The 20,021-nt window shown below is 39.7% G+C and overlaps 1 pseudogene; it reads left to right on the plus strand.

The window, feature by feature from the left end:
* Positions 1-594: 594 nt before the first annotated feature.
* Positions 595-1,426, plus strand: LOC117240119 (annotated as a pseudogene).
* The last annotated feature ends 18,595 nt before the right edge of the window (positions 1,427-20,021 follow it).

Genomic DNA, 20,021 nt, shown 5'->3' on the forward strand with positions numbered 1-20,021 from the left:
TTGAATAGCAGCGCCTCCAGTCACCGCCTCGCAAATTATAGAAGGAATAATCCGCAAGATTCGAATCATCTTTGTTCAATTTCCACTTTTTTCATGACTGTTAGGTGCCATAAAAGAACAGGCGATTAACGAGAATAGAGCAAACTTTAGGAAAACCAATTTCAGAGGATCTTTGTATTGGTATTGCTGTCTAAAAGTATCCTTATATCTTACAAGTATCATAATTTACTTTTCATTTCAATTAGGAGTTCAAGTTTTGCCCTTTTCAAAATGGTTTCAGGAGAGTTGCAACTGATGAATACATTCGAAATTGATTCGGATAGCTGCAAAGAAAGCGAATCAGAAATAATACTTCGCAGAAAAATACGAGTGAATGTGCTAAATACCTCAGAGTCTGAAGAAATTGAGGATAATTACGTGCAAAGTACCGCCTCATCAGATATTATATGGACAACGACAAAATTCAACCCTAAAACTTGTCATTTCAACGCACACAATTCGGGAATTCAATAAGGCATATGTCACTTGTGGAAAATTATAGATTATTTTTAGTTATTTGTCGGCGAAAAATTGATAGAATAATAAAACTATTGGCGACAGAAGAACAACGATGAAATAATAACGCGTACGCAGCTAACTGAATTATATTGCTTCATCGCTGTCTCCTTTTTGATGACCAGAAACAAAAGGCTATCGTTAGCAGAACATTGCAGCAGAGATAAACTGTTGTGAAGCGATATCTTTGGTGAAATAATCACCAGAGACTGCTACTTACTGCTTTTACAAATGCTGTATTTTAGTGACGAGCGTGTATCCAATTCCGATCGTTTACATAAAATACGCAAAACAATTGATAAACTACGAGGAACATTTTGAAAATTCTGTTACCCTTACTGTAGCATGTGTATAGATGAAAGCCTGCTTCTGCATAAAGGCAGACTATCTTTCAGGCAATTTATTCCATCGAAGAGGATAGCTTTGAGAAATATCCTTTGTTTTTTGTGACTGCAAGATAGGATACATTCAAAACTTTATTATTTATACAGGGGCGGGTACTACTATAGGTCCCGAACATAAAGACTGTGGTAAATCAGGAAGTATGGTAATGTCCCTCCCAGAACCATATTTAGGTAAAGGCCACAGCCTTTACGTCGACAATTAGTACACGAGTCCCATATTATTTAATATATTGCATAAAAATTGTACAAATGCATATGGCAGTGCAAAAAAGAGGAGAAAAGGAATGTCAAAAATGAACGAAAAATTACAAAAAGAAGAAGCGTGCTATCACTCGTCTTCAAATATGTTAGCCATAAAATGGCACGATAAAAAAGAAGTTTTCATGATTTCAACCGCACATACAGAAGAATTTGTGGATGTACAAAAACACTACAGTGCACACGAAATTTTTCAGAAACTATCTTGAGTACACGACTACAATAAATTGATGGGTGTTGTAATGTCACGTCCCGCGCTGCGCACGCGCCGCAACGTAGTCGAAAACTACCAATAGCGCGAGTGAGCGTTTCAATTTGAGATTCAAATAAAATTTAACAATTTGTATAGAAACCAAATTCGAGCCTCACAATCCCCACGGAATAACCCGTCACATGACGACCCCTCCACAGTAGACCTAATTATAAATAAGCGTAGCGATGTAGAAGGTAGAGAGATAATTCCTTAGTTCAGAGTAGTTAATTCCTCAGTTCTGTGTGATTAGTTCCTCAGTTCTTGGTGATTAATTCCTTGATTCTTGGCGATCAGTTCCCCAATTCTTGGCAAGTAATTTCTTTGTTCTCAATTCCTTTAGCTCTTAATTTCTCAGTTCCTTTGTCTTTCAATTCTTTAGTTCCTTAATTTTTCAGCTCTTAGTTCCTTTACCTCTTAGTTTTTTTGCTCTTAGTTCTTAAGTTCTTTAGTCCTTTAGTTCCTTAGCTTTTAGTTCTCTGTTTCATTAGTTCCCAGTTCTTGTCAGTTTTGTTAATCGACATGTTTGTATTTGTCAATTTGTAAATTATTGAAAATCAATTAAATTAAAATCTTGTAATTAATAGGAGTGAAAACGTATCGCGAACGATTGTAACTTCGAGTATTCGAAATCTCAACGACAATTCTGTCAATACCCAATTAGAATTAGAATAAACATTTGTTGTGGAAAATTTTTGTCTAATAATATAATGGGATTAAACGAACATTTATTTTCATCAACATTGATCCTCTCCCGTGCCAGTACTCCTGCGCATGGCAGGTTAGCCGAAACGTGGAGTTTAATTGCCAATGGCATTAAACATCAGACAACGCTACCATTTAATCTAAATTCAAAAATTAACGACACCATAATCAAAACAAATCAAACAAAAACGTAACAGTAGACAGGGCCGACATGGTCATCAGCACTATAAATTCTACCCGCGAAACGACAAAATGAATACAAATATCTATACAAATCTATCTATCTGTATAATCTAATCTATACATATTGAAAACCAAGAAAACAATATCAATTGAAAATTTTCAACTGAAATCAATACATCAAATTTTAATGAAATATCAGAAAAAAGCAACCCGGCATTCTGTTACACCCGGAAATAATTACTCATCAAGACTCAACGGAAGACAGTTTCCTTCACTTTATGAAGCTACAAGAAAAAATAGATCACGAAGGTATGTTGTGTGTGCGGAAAACGATAAGCAACGAGAATTTCGTTAGCAATGCCTAGAATGGAGTTGTTTTCGCACGTTCGCGGGGAGACACGATCTCGAAGAAGCGCGCCAACGGGAGTCGTAAATTCCCGTCACGATTTGCTAATCGACGCCGCGAATCGTTCAATCCCTTATTTCTTTTGGGATAATAAGGGTAGTTAAATTAAGGATAACGCTGCTACTAACAGGTTATTATATGTTTTCACAATCCAACAACTTCGGTGTAACACAAATGAACGTAACACTGTATAGTAAGCATAAGTCACCGTTTATTATAACAACTTGTAAAGAAGATAGTTACGCTGGTGCGTGTGTATAAGATGAGTGAGTGACTGATCTTCGGGTGTAAACCCGGTCGAAGGATGTTGACTTTTCGAAGGATAGAAAATCAGTAATGTCTGCAGACGATGCTGTGGCGGAGGAAAGCTAAGGATGGGTGTATCTAGCGCACGGGACCATCGGATTTGTTGGTGACGATTTTGGCTAAGAGAGTGAGGGAAATGGGTTTCGTTGTTAATTGGTTAAACAAAGGGTCTTAACCGCCCTCGAGAGAAAGTGGTTAGTGGGAGGAAAGTTGCATCATACGTGAGAAAAACTAACTTTCCCTTGTCAAGCCGTAGTAGACAAAGGTCTTTAGAAATGCTTCGGAAACAGACGTTTGTTCAGTTTGAAGGACCTCGACTAGGAAATTCCTGAGATTTATGGAAGGTACTCGAAACTATTGAGGGTACGCAGTAAGTATCCGAAGACATCTGGTTGCCATCTTGCCCGCGGTGTGTGGCCTGGTCTAGGTAGAGGGTTACGCGACGTAACAGGGATGTCGGGTTGTGCATGTTTCCATGTTTCTAAACATTTCATACTGAATTAAATTATTATTCATTGTATATTATTCTTTCACCATTTTCATCTGTTAATTAGACTCTTTATACCTATCAAATAAGTTCATATCTTTTATGTAGAAATTATGAGTATATTGTTTTAAAGAAAAGTCCCTTTTCTTCCAATATAAACTGCCGACGCGCAATGTGTACACTTTCGGCGCAGGGTCCAGTTGAGTGGCGGCGCTACGGTAAACCAAACAGCCGCAGCGAAAGGGCTACACCCGAGACGCTCCTTAAAGTTATTGTTCATAACGGCAAAGCATGGGATAATAGGGGTCTCCCATGTACGATACTCGAAGGCGGTCAGCACCCATCGGTAGTTATTTATAAATCTCACCGACACCATCACTTGCTACTAATTCTTCGGTCAGAAGACACCTTTTGACATTTGCTAACGAACCTTCGCTGAAAACACTTCTACACGCACCATTCGCATTCTTAAAATTTATTGGAAATAAAGCGTATATTTGAACTCTTAACTCAGTGTTACAACCATTCAACCACCCCTATTATCTGAACCGAAATAGGGGCTCGGCTGATTTGTGACGTCGATTATCGTATGAAGACGAGAACTTACGCTTCTCGTTGACACGTTATACTGTTAACGCGCCTCCCCTCGAAACGGTCGAATAAATACCTTCATTTAAATATCTCCAAATAGGTGGTATGGATTATGCTATTTTAAAAACTTTTAATATGGTAAAGGAAACATATGAAAATTTGAAATCATATAGCAATTTTGAAAATATAAATAATAAAATATAAAATAACGTGGTCTAAAAGTAAATTTACATATTGTGAAGAATATAAACTACAAATTCACGAATCGCTGCTTGGTACCAGAATAAAATGGAAAAACAGTACAATAGGAGAGGAAGCTCTAGATAACTATATATTTAATATAGAATTCAAAATTATTAAATTGATGTGCGTATTGTAATATTTCATATTGTGTACGAAAGAATCTATCGTCATTTTCTAATTAGTAAAACATTACATGCTGACTTTGCCTATCTTGATCCCAAAACTTTTTCCCGTAATAAAAATAAATGGAACACATATAGATGCAGCCATATAAGTATTGAAAATTATAAAGATGAGTACGATAATTTCATTCTTCATTATTATCATTATTCATTATCAGCGGAATAATTTGAAGAGAATATCAAAACAAGCATTTGCTATAAGCATCACGGAAGAAAGTGATGTATATGAATATGAAAATGAAGAAATTAATAAAATACTTAAACAACGCCAATCCTGCAACGATTGTGCCTTTTGCTCTTACGAAATATTTAATCAATATAATTTACCAACAAATGCTTTCTCCTTATAGGGATTAACACACAAATATTTGCTCGCATTATCAGTGACTCAAACATCCTGTGAACGAAGCTTTCCTACTTTACGATTTATAAAAAATATATTGTGAAATACCCTGTCACAGAAAAATTTATATTCATTGATGCTTATGTGTGTCAAGAATTTTAGAAAATTCGAATCCGGATTTTATTATGAATAACTTTGCCGAAAGTAGTGATTTACTGAATTCTTTATTAATTCTGTAAATGTAAAAATTATGCAAGCACATACCAAAGTGTTCAGTAAATAAATTTATATGTATCATAAAATGGAATTTTTTTTTGTTATATGTATACTATTATTATCTAATGCTTGTTTAAAAATTTATATGAATTATAGTACATCAAACTTCGTACCTGATTTATATATTGCTCCTTTTAAATCATGAAAGCCATGTTTTCTTATTAGTTAAACAGATTTGCTAAAAGAGGGCTGGTTATATCGATGATCTCCCGGTAAAAATTTAAGTTCCGGGTGAAAGTATTTTTGATGAATCTAATGATGTATGGAATGTTGCACCTTATTCTGATCTTCAGCTGATCAAAAATGTATCAAATACTTACCGTTCTTGAAAAATTGTTTACAGAACAAAAATATTCTATCGTGCATTAATGTATAGAAGAACATAACACTACATATAAAGATTGAAAGTTTTCTCATAATTTTGTAGTTATGAGACTTGGTATATTAGTTAAATCATGGTCAACTCTAATAATTTACAATAAAATCTAACTAGCCTTCATAAATACTGGCATAAGTATGAATAAAACTAAACAAAAATGAGAATTGTCACGCTCATTCACAATTTTTGGATAAGAAAAAGAAAGACACAAACAGATGAAATTTTTTCATTTCTGTGTGAAACGATGTATTTCACAATTAAAGTTGGGCACTACATTAAACATTATGACAATTAATAACGTATAATTACAAAACAAAAACTTATCATAACAGCAAAGAAAAGAATTTGTGAAGATTTATTTTATTCATTAAAAAGTTTCCTTTAAAATCACAAATCATGTATCAATATCACAAAAATGTATTATTTTCTGGCAGCGAGGACTGTTGAAAAAGTTTCCTAAAAAATTATGGTCGATCAGATAAATTTTTTTTTATTTATTAAAATTTACAATCAATTCTCGCATTGAAAATTTTCAGTAATTTTTTCTGGCGTAGCGCAGTGACATGGCTAATTATTTATAATAAGTTAATACTTATTATAGATAAGTATAATTTATAAGTAAGTATTATAAATAAGTAAACATTACTTAGTTTAGATAACTAATTGAATCTAGCGTTTAGGTAAAATATAGCGGGTAGTGTCTCTTCAACCTGCGGATCTGGTCCGACGTATCAAGTAGTCCAGTAATTAGGGTGGTTCGATGTTTCTTGTCTCTTTTGCTATATCTGTCGTTATATTTTGCTATTTCCTCTTTGATTGTTGGTATCTTGAGGTCGCGATGTATTAGTTAATTGGTGACATACCAGGGTGCATTTAATAATGTATCTTAGCGTTTTCGATTGGAAGCGTTGAAGTATTTCAATGTTGGAATTACTAGTGTTCCCCATAGTTGGATTTCGTAGGTCCAGACAGATTTTATTACGGTCTTATAGAGAGTAATTTTATTCCGTGTGTTCAATTTGGATCGTCGGCCAGCGAGCCAATAGAATTTTCTGTTTGTCCTTTAGTTGTGGAAGTGGCGTCTAAGCATTTAACCATGAATTGTCTATTGGCTAGGTAGGACTTTAGGATGGAGTAGTAGGTATGTGGTAGGATTTTTTAAGTTTGTATAGTAGCCCTTCGTGCCATACTTTGTCGAATGCCCGTTGAATATCTGGAAATACCGCTGAGCAATATTTTTTCTTTTCAAGGGTTTGGCTGATAATGTCAGTTATGCGATGCTTTTGCTCTACTGTTGAATGTTGTTTCCGAAAGCCGAATTGATGATCTGGGAGTGTTTTCAAATCCTCCAGGAGTGGAAGGAGTTGCATCTTCTCGAATAGTTTAGACAGGGTAGGTAGAAGACTAATTGGGCGATAGGAGCTAGTTTCATAAATCGGTTTTCCGGGTTTAGGAGAGTAATCAGTGAGGTTTTCCAGACCTTAGGTGTTACGTCGCGTAACGCCCAGGCCATACACCGCGGGCAAGATGGCAACCAGATGTCTTCGGATATTCACTGCGTACCCTCAACAGTCTCAAGTACCTTCCATAAATCTCATAGATTTCCTAGAAAAGGTCCTTCAAATCAAACAAACGTCTGTTTCCGAAGAATTTCCAAAGACTATTGTCTACCACGGCGTGACAAGGGAAAGTTAGTTTTTCTCACGTATGATGCAACTTTCCTCCCACTAACCACTTTCTCTCGAGGGCGGGTAAGACCCTTCGTTTAACCAATTAACAACGAAGCCTATTTCCCTCACTCTCTTAACTAAAATTGTCACCAACAAATCCGATGGTCCTGTGCGCTAGACACACCCATCCTTAGCTTTCCTCCGCCACAGCATCGTCTCCCAAGACAGCACTGATTTTACATCCTTCGAACGGTCAACATCCTTCCACCGGGTATACACACCCGCAGATCAATCACTCACTCATCTCGTACATACGCATCAGCGTAACTGTCTTCGTTATAAGTTGTTGGAATAAACGGTGAAATATAACTTACTACTGTATCATATTCATTTAACCACCTCTGTTATCTTAATCGAAACAGGGGAACGACTACTTCGCGGCGTCGATTCTCCGAATCGTAGCGAGAATTTACGCCTCTCGCTGACGCGTTTTCCTCGCGACCGCGTCTCTCCGCGAACGGTCGTAACATTAGGAAAGTATTCAAGAATTACGTTCAAAATCGATGTGATGAGTGTGATCCCTTTTACGGGAAGTTTCTTGATTGCTTTATTGCCTATTAGGTCGTGCCCTGCAGCTTTCTTGGGATTTAGGCGACTGATTTATTTTATAGTCTCTGCAGAAGTGAAGGGTTCAATAGGAGGGGACATTTGGAAGGGAGAGTGCAGGTATTCAGTAACGTCCGCGGCAGCTTTGGAGGAATGGGGTTTAAAAACTTTAGCAAGTATTTAGCAAACAGGTCGGCTTTTTCTATAGGGCTTCGCGCCCATCCACATTGCGGACGGCGGATTGGTGGGATTATTTGTAGGGGGCGTGTGAGTTTCCTGGCGGCCTTCCATAGTCAGTAGTTGGAGTCAGCTGTGGGGGATAAACTGGCGAGATATTTTTGGAAACAGTCGTTTTTGTAATTTTTTATGGTTTTGAATAGCTTTCTAGTTGCGCTGTTTAGTTTGCGTTTGTCATCCGGTGTTCTATGGGTCTGCCATACTCTTCTTCATCTACGTTTTTCTGCTTTGTTTTTTAGTATGTATTGGGAATATTCTTGTTTGCTGATAGACGTCTTTGTCGGTGTGGAGAGGCGGATGGCGTTTATTATGCTCGTGTTTAAGTATTCCGTAGCTGCTTCGATTTCTTCCCTAGTTTTTAGTGAAGTTAAGGCTGAAGTTGGGTGTGTAAAGACTTTTCTAAAGAGCTGCCAGTTGGTGTGTTGGTTGTGACTGGAGCCATTTGGTGTATTCTCGATGATTGTTGAACTGACTGTTGCTATCACGGGGGAATGATCAGAAGAGAGGTCAACCGAGGAGTTGATTTGGACGTGTCTTGATGACATATTTTTATTTACGAAGAAGTCCAGAAGGTCGGGTATTTTGTTAGTGTCGGTGGGCCAGTATGTGGGTTCGTATGTGGTGAGGTAGTTGAGGTTGTTGGTTATTATGCTGTTTAAGAGGTTTTGCCTCTTACTGGTTACATTGGGTGTGCTTGGCGTTATAGTCTCCTCCAGCTATGAATCTATTGCCCAGGGTGTCCAGGAAGTTATCAAAGTCTTCTTTGGCGATGGAGTGTCTGGGAGGGCAGTATACTGCTGAAGTGGTGATTGTACCATGACAGTCTTCTATTGCTACGTTTGTTGCTTGGAGGTAGTCTTTCTGGAATGATGGAAGTTCGTGGTGCTTAATACTCGCTTTGATTACTATTCCGGTGCCACCGTGGGCCTTTCCGCTGGGATGTTGGGTATGGTAGAATTTGTAACCATTTATTTTCAGATAGTTTTTGTCGGTGAAGTGGGTTTCCGATACGAGCATTACGTCGATTTGCTGGTGTTTTAGAAAGAGTTCTAGTTCAAGTTTGTGTTGCGCTAGACCGTTGGCGTTCCAAAGAGCTATGCGCCTTGGTTTTATTTTGCGTCGGGGCGTATTAATTTATCCATGATGAGTGTTAGTAGCGATAGCAAATTATTTATTTGCTCTGATTGTTTCTCTATTACCTTTTCAAGCCTAGAGTAGTTTTCTGTGTTAGGTGGATTGGGGACACTATTTTGAGAAAGGTCCCTGTGGCTATTCGGATTATTTTTGATTCCTTGTACCGCTTGGGCATATGAGGTTGAGCTGGTGATGAATTTGGTAGGACTGGGTGTTTGGTTGGTTGAGTGGATTGGGGTAGTCGTGAATTTCGACGGGCTGAGTCTTTGGTTGGTTACCTCTTTTGCTCTGAGTTTAGCTTACCTGTTTGTGTATAGAGTTTTATAGGCTGAGCAACCTTTGTAGTTGGCAGGATGGCCACCTTGACAGTGGATGAATTTCGCTGGGGTTTCCGGTGATTTAGTACACTGGTCAGTGGGGTGTGTACCTGCACATTTAACGCAGCGGAAGGTATGATTTCAGTATTTTTGCGACCGTACCTTTGGCACCTTTTACATTGTACTATCTTTCTTTTAACAGGCGGTGTTTCGAATTTAACTATTGCGTTCAATAGCCGACTGATTTTCTAGATTTCTTTGTTGTTGGGTTTTGGTTTTAAATCTATGAAAAATAAGGATAGCGGGTCTTTCGATACTCTATGCCTTATGTTACAAACGTTGATGACTTCGTGGCCGAGTTTTGAGAGTTCGTATTTGAGTTCGTCTATGTCTGCTGAGTGGTGGATGTTTCGTAAGTCCACCCGGAAAGGCCTTTCCTGTTTGATTCGGTAGGTGTGGAAGTTGGCGTTCAGGGTCCTAAATATGTTGGTGAGTTTTCTGTAAGCTTCTGGATTCCTCGGCAGTATTTTTACTTTATTGTTGTTTATCTTCAGGTTGTAGTCCTCCTTGCAGCACACCTTGGAGCACACACGGAGCCCGGCGTGGGAGCTGCCCCGCTACACTCTGCGGCACGCCACAGGAGGAACATTGACACCCCCCCCCCCCGCTCCCCCAGCGATTTTAGAGGCGATATTGAGAGGGTCCCAGGAATACGAGGCCGCCCGCCTCTTCTGCTAGCGAGTTATGCTCGCAAAAGAGAGAGCGGAAAGGGAGAGAAAGAAAAACTCTCACCCCTGTAGGATAAGACGATGGGGAAGGATGGCAGTCAGACGACCTAGAGCCGCTCCACGGGACGCGAGAAGGGAGTGCAACTGAAGTTAATTCGTAAGAAGTTCCTGGAGCACCACTGTCACACGCATAGGATGGTTATCGTGGAGTTTTAGTCGGTAGGAGTCCGATACTACTCTGCTGTTACGAGAGTACTGCAGCAGCGGAGTGTCCATGAGGATTTCGCCACGCACAAAAAAAAAGTCTCTCTAAGGACTTGATCATCGTATGTATGTCAATGACATCATCAACAAATATTGGTGGGGGAGGGGAGCTTCTCTGTGTGTGTTGGTTTGGTGGCGGGTCTACGATTTCCATGGCGTCGTTTGAGGATTCCAATACGGCGAACCTGTTGTGAGTGTTTACTTGAATTGTTGTTTGTTCGTCCCGCGTGTCGTTTGTGTTTGTTTTTGGTGGTTCTATTCTTCGTTTCTTCGAACTTTTGGCGTCACTGGTGCGGCGGGATCTGATGCACTTTTGCCACGGAGGAGGTAGCGCGGGGCAGTTATGAGTTTGCTCAGGAGAGCCTGGTCGCGATTTCTGGGCCATCATCGAGCTAGCTAATTCAAAATGAATAACTAGTCGTGAGGCCATGAGGCTAGTATTCGGGTAGAGGTTGGGAGCGTAGGATTTTTTTCTTTAAGGTATAGGAAACACTTGGCTGTGTTCACTTTCGACGGATTGGCGACACGTGTTGTTTTACGAACTTCACGGAGCACTAGACACACGTCTGCACGCTTCGGTACTCAACAGCGAACTGATAGCTGAACATGTAATGCGAAAACGCATCGACATCTGGTAATCATCTTGCCCGAAGAATAGAGTCTGTGTGTGGCGAGCTACGGGACAGAAACCGTTGGAATGTTTACTGTTGAGTGCCGCTACAACTATTTCTTTTTAAAGAGAGCTATAGAACTACTCCATACCTCTGTTAGGTAAAAATGTTCATCCTTCGACCCCGGCTACTTTCGACGACTGGTTGTCGCCTCGAGCCCAAGCTCATTATCACAAATCTCGGACAATTATAATCGGGTTAAATCATAAAGACTAAAGTATTGGGGATTTTGCCAAGAATTCCAAAGGGAAGGCCCCGGCGTCCTTTCATCTCCGACATATATATTGCGAAGATGTTGATCTTTAAACAAATTCCCATTTTCTTTAATAATCCCCCGAATTTTTGTTTTCGCTAATTATTTCCTAAATATTCGACTGAAAAAACTATGATATATTGAAGTAGAAGCTCCGATAAGTATCTTAGAATCTTTCCAAATTCTTCGAAAGTCAAAACAGTAAAAAGACTAGTCGTGAACATAAACGACTCAAATTGCCCACGAAAGGTGCAGGAAATATGCCTGTTCACAAAAGGTTAATTATTTGAATTCTTTATCTATTTATTTATTTATATCGTCTTCTACTTATTTATTTACTGTAATATAGAGTTTGGTACTTACCGGTATGTAACTTCATGCCGAAGGCAAATATTCGGATAAATAATAAAATAAATATAGTGAATACCTGGTGAAAGTTGAGGTTAAATCTCCTGCTAGTCCCTTCTCCGAAGTAGTATTATTTCTAACGTCACAGATGCATACAGGATACAAAAATTGCGAGAGTGGGGATTTAATGAGTAGGCAAATGCCAGCAGACTATTTCACGTAATTCAATAGTACAGACTGGTGGGTGTGTTTAATATAACACTCTCCAGTATCCCCAATAAAAAAGAGGTAATTTTGCATCGTCAATTATAAAGTAGTGTGTTACAGTTTCGTGAAAACGATTATTAGCGCGATTGACAGTTATATTATCAATATCAGTAACATTTAGCAAGCCACAAATAGGTAAGTATCACCGAAATTAAAACCACCTTGCTCGCGAATAAAATTCTGCAAAATCAACATGCACATAGATTGCCGTATTCTCCATCTATTTGACAGAACATCAAATGGATATTTAATGTAGCTCTTGGTAGTTAAACATATTTTCATGTATTGGTAAATGAGTGCTGGGATTAAATCTATGCAAATTTCTGTGTAATCTAAATGCTTCGCCTTCAACAATGTATAAGGTATAATAATGTCACTTTCAGGCACTCGTGAAAAATCGTATGAATCAATCGAAACGTTTGTCTTCGAAGAAATCCCAACTGCTCTTCGCCCTTCCTCTTGACTCTTAAAACTTTTCTCTTAATGTCTTCTCGGGCGCGGATTTCCCTCAGTTTTTATGAAAAGTTTTCCTTCGGGTGCTCCTATAATCATTGAAGAAACTGATTTTTCGGAAAGTATGGTATTTGAAGCACGATTGTTTCGAAACAGGACGGTGTCCCACTCAGCACTGTGTATTCTCACTGACACAATGCCGATACACGTAAAATCAGAGCTGCGTACGAAAAACTACGAAATAGGAAAGACTCAACCCCAAGAGCAGTATAATACTCGCCTGAGATCAAGGCATACGACCAAGGTATTAGCGGAGAGGAGCAAAAGGATCGAGCAGCAGGCGGAGGAAAAATGGAGGGAGGAATTATAAAGAGAACCAGGAGGCTAATAGATAACCTCTGCATCTTCAGGAAAACGAAAAAAAACATCGATCACTATACCATACAGATCTTGAATGGGCATTGTATATTTAATGTATACAGGAAAACCATAAAACAGAAGAAGATGCGGAGCATGTGCTGTCTAAATGCCCTAGATGGATACACGATCGCACCACATTAGAGAATTATGTAGGAGAAATACTGACAATCACCAACATTGTAGAGGTGGTTGTCAGTAAAAATGAATTTTGGAAGAAATTTCAGGAAATCTGCCAGTAAATGATGAAGGCAGGACAGGTTAAGGAGAATGAGTTAGAGAGGTATAGAAAGAAATTGAGTACTTATAGGATACAAAATGAGATCAACTTGAATGCCGAGAGGTAATATCAGAGAGGGGGGTTTTTAGTGAGTAGAGGCATTTCCATCTTGCGCAGCCCCACATAACTCATTATAATACGGTTTTACGCTCTATATCTCTCTACTCTATATTTATAATAACACGGGGACGCGTTAACACCACCTCCTCTCCACAAAAAAGGGTAAAGGATATTACCTGCCATATCACGGCGCAATCAAGAAATCGAGCCAAACTACAAAACTCCGCGTCGTGTTTGATGGATCCGCACCAAGCATCGCCGGAGTTTCTTTAAACGACACGCTTCATGCAGGATGCAGGAAGCTGCAGGAAGATTTATTTAACATCATCCTGAGATTCCGCTCTCACCAATACGTCCTTATTGACGATGTTGGGAGGAGGAACCGACAATTTCTCGTGTGTCTAGAAGACCGAAGGTACCAATAAATCTTATGGCTTAACTCGAACGGGGAGGTCGAGACATACCAACTCAGCACCCTGACGTTCGGGTTGTAGCAGCCCTGTATCTAGCTATCCGATGCCTTAAACAATTGGCAGACGACGAAGGACACCGATTCCCGCGAGCCTCCTTGGACCTGCAGCGAGACCTCATCTGAGATGCTACAAAGGACGAAGCACAGTCGCTCAGAGCGGAACTCATCGAACTTCTGCAAGTTGCTGGTTTGAATATACGAAAATGGGCGTCCAACGATCAAGAACTGCTACAAGGACAATTCGAACAAGACACAAACCAGAAACTACAGCTGAGTGAGCCTCAAACATTAAAAACTCTTAGTATCTTTTGGAATTCCTCCGACGATTCAATCCTCTACTCGGTCAAGCCCACGTCCAATGTATCTCGCGTCACGAAGCAGTTGATCAGCTCTGTAATTGCCAGAATTTACGATCAATCAGAATTACTTGCGCCAGTGATCGTTCGAGCAAAGATGCTGCTTCAGCGAGTCTAGGCATTAAAATTCCATTGAGATGAATGAGTCCCCTCCAGCAGACTTGCGTTCAGAGTGAAACAGATACAATGAACAACCACCACTACTTAATAACATCAGGTTGCCACGCAAAACAGTAATCAAATCCGCAAATGAGATGGAACTCCACGGCATTTGTGACGCGAGAAAGCGTATGGAGCCTGTGTCTATCTTGCTACCATCAACCCTTACAACCACATTGGGACGCGATTACTCGCCTCCAAATCGAAGGTAGCTCCATTTAAATCACAAACCATTCCACGACTTGACCTGAACGGAGCACTTCTTCTCATATCATTGGCCGCAACAAAACAGCAAGCCTTAACAATCAAAATAAATCGAATTGTCTATTGGATGGATTCTACCATCGCCCTCCATTGGATCAACTCAACACCACATACTATCAAAACCTTTGTAACTTATCGCGTAGTCAACGTCCAAACCAAGACCAGCCCCACCGATTGGCGTCACGCTCTCACCACCGACAATCCTGCTATCTAATATCCCGAGGTCAATTGTCTGAAGAATTTCTGCGCCCAACCGTTTGGCAAAATGGACCAGGGTGGTTACACCAACCTGAAGGATGCTAGCCGATGTGGAGCCCAACACTATTGGTCGACATACCGAAACAGACAACAGCGATTTGTCTGGCCACAGCTCCCCTCGATCATAGCTTATCAGAGAGATCTCTTCTTGGGCCAGATTGATAAGAATCACCGCTCGTTGCTTACAGTGGAAACAAAAACAGAACCGAGCGGCACCTTTTACAACAGGCGAACTACCCACGGCACACCACAAACTCATCAAATTTCTACAAATCAGTCATTTTTCCAAAGAACTGAACACGCTCCGAAGGGACCGAGACATGGCAGTCAAGGCGAAGCTTCAGCTACGCAACCCATTTCTTGACAAGGAAGGGATATTGCAAGTCGGGGGTAGACTCAGCCATTCGCTGATTCTCTTCCATCAAAAACACTCGATTGTCATGCCTAAATCATCCGCGACTACTCTCATCATTGAAAATGAACATCTAATCCATCTCCGGTCTGGGACTTAAGCCACCTTATACGCAGTTAGAAGATGATACTGGCCAATCGATGGTCGAAGCCAAGTTTGACGCACGGTGAAGAGGAGCGTGAAGGTGATCTACCAGAGGCGCGGTTAACCGAATCTCGAAAACGTCGGTACTGCGGACCATTCTATATAAAGCAGAGTAACGATCGCAACCGCCACTAAATTAATAGCCGTTTACGTAGCCATATTTATATCCCTCGCATTTGCGTCTTTCGGTACCTCCGTTTCAGGCCTTGTTAGACATTTGATTCAGACCAACATGGCATCGACAGTCTCGTTCATATTGTCCAACCGCGAACATGAATCGAAGAATCAGTTTTGTCGTTAAAAACGATTAATCCAGTCCCCTTCGTGTTGTCGAACCATTAACATCCTTTTTGCCAGATGTGGAATAAGAATGGTTTACTCTGTCAACCTTCAGAGAGACGAGCCTCACCTTCATGAATCAGTTACCCAAAATTAATTCGACGAGTAGCAAGTTAAAGCGCAGTGTCGTCGATATCGGACACATGCGCATACAAGACGCACATCATACAGGAAGAGAAAATGGATTCAGGGGATTGGAATAGTCGGACCCTTTAGAAGACGTTTATGAGACAATCTGTACCTATGTTTGCATGGGGATTACGAAGGTGACAAATGATCAGATAGAGACTGACTAGTCAAGCCTCGCACTCTTCTTCAACCTGGTAAGAATATGAGTGGGTTTAGTCAGCGTAGAGAAAGCGGCGTGAGCGAACACCGGTAAAGCTAAATTCGCTACTTTGGTTCAACCAGATTATGAGTAGGGAAATCGATGCCAGACAATAGAAAATGTGTCGGAAGGTGGCTGCTCTGGCTAAGTGGAACTAAATCCAATTCTGGGCCGGATAAGCCTCACAGAAAGCTGGAACAGATCAAATGAACGGACGAATTGGACTAAAATATTCGTGACAAATAGAATACAAGATCGTCAAAGTCAGCTTATTAATTCACAAATTATCATTTGCGGCAAGGATCGTCCTTGTCATGTAAAAGAACAATCTCATCAATTTTATTAGAATATGATATTACTTCATCAACTAGTTCTTTAGAACGTATCGTCAAAGCACCAACAGCAGGACAAGAGAAAGCTAGCAGATCGAACGAAAAGAACAAAACAAGCACAGCTGGTAAAAAAGAACAAAATTTCAATAAAGTTGGACTTTATTAATAACAATAAATTTAACTAATGTAACAAAGAACATAACAGTTACGGTTTTTCGCTCTCTTCCACCCACTCTCAGTCAAGCAACCACGACGATTTCCATGTTGGTCATTCTTCATTCTTCAGCCCACTATTCGGACAATCCTATTCACTATCACTCTCTCAAACGTCTCTACATCTTAATCTTTATTCGGCAGGGCGTGCGCTGGCCTGCCAATGCAGTCTTTTAGGAAAAGGAAAGGGAAAAGAAGCATAACCCGAGGATTCGAACATGCTTACAAGCAGCTGATGCACGGTGAAGCTATAGCGCCAAGTTACTCCACGCGACGGTATTTCAATAGACCAAACCCAATAGACAGAAAAGAGTTAGAGGAAAATGGCAAAAAATAAAAGAGGCAAGGTATCGAAAGATAAGAATGTACCACTAGGAACAGCCAACACACTCCCAAAACCTTCCAAGCACATTTTGAACAAACATCGGCGAAATTTTTAATTTTGGCACCAGTGCAATTCATAAAAATCTCTTGATACGACTCCCTCAGCAGGGGCCAATCATACGTGACAGTCAGTCAAGACGTAGTAACCTACTCGGAAAGAGTCAAAACGCAGTCGCCAAATCGAAAAGGAGTCTCAGTCTGTACTCACTTGCAGTTTTGCTGTCGACATATTCACTATTATATCAAATATTAAAGTTATTAAATTGTTGAAAATATATAATTTTATAGCCTGTTAAAATCAGTGTTATACTCATTGAACCACCCCTATTATCCTAATCGAAATGGGGGATCGACCTATTCGTGGCGTCGATTATTCTGATCGCAACGAGAATTTATGCTTCCCGTTGACGCGTTTCAAACAAAACGCGAAACGGTTTACGTTATCTTCTAAATAGCATCCGAGTCAATCATAAATGAAGAATAATGTAATTATCTTCATCCTCACAATTTATCGGTCCATCAAGAACTTCATGGAGAGGACTTCCATAATCGTGTTATGTTTTGCCAATGAATATTATAACAATCGGAAACCAATGCATCATTTTGTGATCGTATATTGTTTCCGGATGAATTTATTACTGGGCTGTCGAAAATCCTCATTAGTTGTGGCAAGTGGGCAGTTAACGTTCATGGAACAATGTTAATGTTAAATGCGGAATAGTATGAAAAAAGATTAGTGCATCACTTGTTTATTAAAAGTACTTCTTAGCAACAATAAACCCTTAGGAAACACTCTGAGTAGGACAAACAAAGCAGAAGAATAAAGCAAGAATAAAGAATAAAGAAGAATTTTAAAGCCACGGGTGTTGCCAGCAGATGGTAATGAGCAAGGTAAATGTGCCCAATAGATTTATAAAGTTATTGTTCCTAGGAGAACCAAGATTTCCCGAGGTGATAAGTATGAACGAATAAAGAAAGAAATAAATTAAAAAGTAAATCTATAAATATAAATAAATATATAAACGAATAAACACCTAAATACGTAAAATAATAACGCTACAGATATATAGAGAAAAGTATAACTGAAGTAACGGTGAAATTTTCGCTTAATAAAGGATGCGATCTTCAATAAGATCGAGACTAGATTAACGCAAAACACATGTCAGACGGTTTGTGCAACGTTACTTTCCGCTTGAACGTTATTGTCACCGTACCTTTGCATTAGATGATTCTGATTGATCCACTACTAACGAAAATAATTGAAGTGGTCACCTTAGATGGTCCACTCTGTTGCGAATTCTCAACTAAGTGACGATCAGTCAGGTTGCAACTGATCGGTTAATATCGCGAGCCTTGAACGAGATTAACGCTCAAAGTGAAGGTAAATTAAAGATGCCGAGTAGTAGTATGTTTAGGTTATTTATTTGCGCTCCTTGGTATACAAGAAGAAAATCACTAGCATGTTATGATATAGAATAATGTTATGTTTACTTAATACGATTTAGTGTAACACGAAGAGTATGACGCTCTCATGAAGACTGTTAGAAGACTCTGATAATACTGCTCAGCTTCGCTTGATCCATATATACCAACTTTCCGTCCCTGGGTTTTCCTTCTTACCATGGTTTTTTGGGATAGGAATCTATTCCTTTAAATCTTGTAATCGTGGGCGTATATCTTTTGGTGTTGCTGATTGATACCAGCTGTTTACTTTTGACCTGGCCCATCGGGCACTTAGGGTGTTTATTAGCCTCTTAATGAGATCCGCATTGTAAGGTATTCAATTGGGGTGGTAGGAAATTCAGACTTTCCCAAAAAGGCATATGTGTTGTCTGAATCATAAATGGGAGGCCACTCCAAATCTCGAACACATTATGTGTTACGCCGCCTAAAACATCTTCACGCCAGCCCGCGCGACCGGACAACAACCGGCCTGCGTAACGTCATTTCGACCCTCAATAAACCTAAGGACCCACCATAACTTTCACTTCCCTGTATTGTTTCGCCATGTGTCTTCAATCCGTTTGTCTTGAAGAATTTCTAAAGCTTAAAAATATTCTCGAAACACAGTCAGTTTTTTGAGAGGTCCTTGGGTTTATTAGGCGCACTTAAAACACGGAGAAAGCGGGTATGCGCCCATTAGGAAAAACCGAATAGCCCTCTAATAAACCAAGCTAGGTTTTCCTCACGAACACGGTCATCTATCCACCACGAGGGTAGAAGACTTCCTACTCATCCCTTCGAGCAGTAGTGCAGGTCATGCCCAATCGACACCGCGGTTCGTTACCCTAACGTTTCCTAACGAAAGTGGGAACAACGAATCCGCGTTCTTTAGGCACAGGGGCACACCCACACCGAACTTTTCTTCCGTATTAGAAAAAGAGCGACAGTCAGTCTAAAAACTAACGCCTAACGCGGCAGTCAACACATAGCGCGAGAGTCGCATACTTCACGCAAATCTTTTGTCGGTTCTCGGTGTTGTCGAACATACATCTTCTCTCCTAAATATATTATAGTGCTAAGTCCATTAATACATTAATTTCCATTATAAGAGCCCTGCTCTAGCGTGCATATCTATCGCATCTTCGTGCGACAAGTTGTTATCTATTTATCTCTCTTCGACAGTGTAATCTAAGTGTTGGAAATATATAATTTATAATTCTGTGAATCACAGTGTTATACTAGCTGAATCACCCCTATTATCCTAACCGAAATCAGGGGATCGATCAATTCGTGGTGTCGATTGTTATAATCGAAACGGGAATTTACGACTCCCGTTGACGTCTCTCCTCGCGATTACGTCACCCCGCGATTGGTCGAATTTACATTATGTAAATAATCGTTCTACAATCCAAAGGAAAATGACATGCTCAATATTTTAAATTGTATCTTAAGATAAAGAACATAATACACATATTTTATAGAAGTTTATGTTTTGTTGGCCTTCTTCCGTACGATGAACATATCTCATTAAACATGGAAATCATTAGAACATAGCTGAAAATATATTTCAATTTATGAATATGATGAAAATTGTGCAACAAAATATAAATGGAGGATAATGTAAATATAACAAAATGATAGCAC

Source organism: Bombus vosnesenskii, unplaced genomic scaffold (assembly GCF_011952255.1).
Source record: "Bombus vosnesenskii isolate JDL3184/JDL3185 unplaced genomic scaffold, Bvos_JDL3184-5_v1.1 scf7180000014564, whole genome shotgun sequence".
NCBI classification, from domain to species: domain Eukaryota; kingdom Metazoa; phylum Arthropoda; class Insecta; order Hymenoptera; family Apidae; genus Bombus; species Bombus vosnesenskii.